Source organism: Trachemys scripta, chromosome 13 (assembly GCF_013100865.1).
Source record: "Trachemys scripta elegans isolate TJP31775 chromosome 13, CAS_Tse_1.0, whole genome shotgun sequence".
NCBI classification, from domain to species: domain Eukaryota; kingdom Metazoa; phylum Chordata; order Testudines; family Emydidae; genus Trachemys; species Trachemys scripta.
The window spans coordinates 41149314-41150240 of record NC_048310.1 but is presented as its reverse complement, the minus strand read 5'-3'; the positions used below and the strand labels follow the sequence as shown (position 1 = coordinate 41150240).

General features: G+C 52.8%; 1 non-coding gene across 1 annotated transcript; it reads right to left on the bottom strand.

Moving 5' to 3' along the window:
- Positions 1 to 247: 247 nt before the first annotated feature.
- Positions 248 to 320, bottom strand: TRNAR-CCU. The gene has a single exon. It is a non-coding gene; the product is annotated as a tRNA-Arg (tRNA).
- Between the last annotated feature and the right edge of the window lie 607 nt (positions 321 to 927).

Below are 927 nucleotides of genomic sequence, written 5' to 3'. Positions count from 1 at the left end.
GCTCTTTCCGGATGATTCACCCATTGATGTTTCTGAGTAAACACTCCCCTTCACTCCATTCTCAGACAAACACTACTATTAACTGTTATGTTACTGATCGGTCTAGAAAGCTCTCGTTGCGTGGAAGATGACATTTCTGGGGGATTGTTCCCAAGATCCAGTACTTTGTGTTCAAACATCCCTCAGCTTTCTTGGTGAAAATAAGGCCAAGGGTTCTTTGCGATATATGAGAAGAAAAGTAGCTCTTTACCCCAGGTGGGACTTGAACCCACAATCCCTGGCTTAGGAGGCCAGTGCCTTATCCATTAGGCCACTGGGGCACCACAGGGCAACATATGGAGGGAGGGAAATTCTCTCTCACAAATGCACATTCCTCACATTGGAAGCCAAATACCCTCTTTATGCACCTTATTAGAAATGTCTGAATCCGCTGTCAGCGAGGCAACCGGGCAGGTCGCTGACAGAGCTAAGCACCCCCTTTCTGCCAGCCATTTTAGAGACGCCCCCATCCTACTGTCACACCTCCCTCCTTCAGCACCTCCATGTCTGTGCCTCTGGGTGGCAGCAGGACGATTGGGGTGAATGTGGGACTGGAAGGGGGGTACGGTCAGCCTGTGAGGAGTAACCAGGTGGGGCATAACCAGGGTGAGGCTGTGGGCTGCTGAGCTCAGAGCTGCACAGTGACCTGACATCCAGGATTATAGGGCAGACAGAGTGACCCCCTTACTGGCCTCGGTGAACCCCAAACCCTTGTTACTAAGGGCATTGAGGAGTCTCTGTCCCTTAACAATTTCTGGGAGCTCCCCAGCACGCTGCGGGCGTCAGCTGCCTCCTGCCTTAGGATCTTAGCGCTGCGCTAGCCGCCCCCGTGCTTGACGGCCCAGTGTAAGAAGAAGAGCCCAGTGCGAGCAGAACAGGGTTTTGATC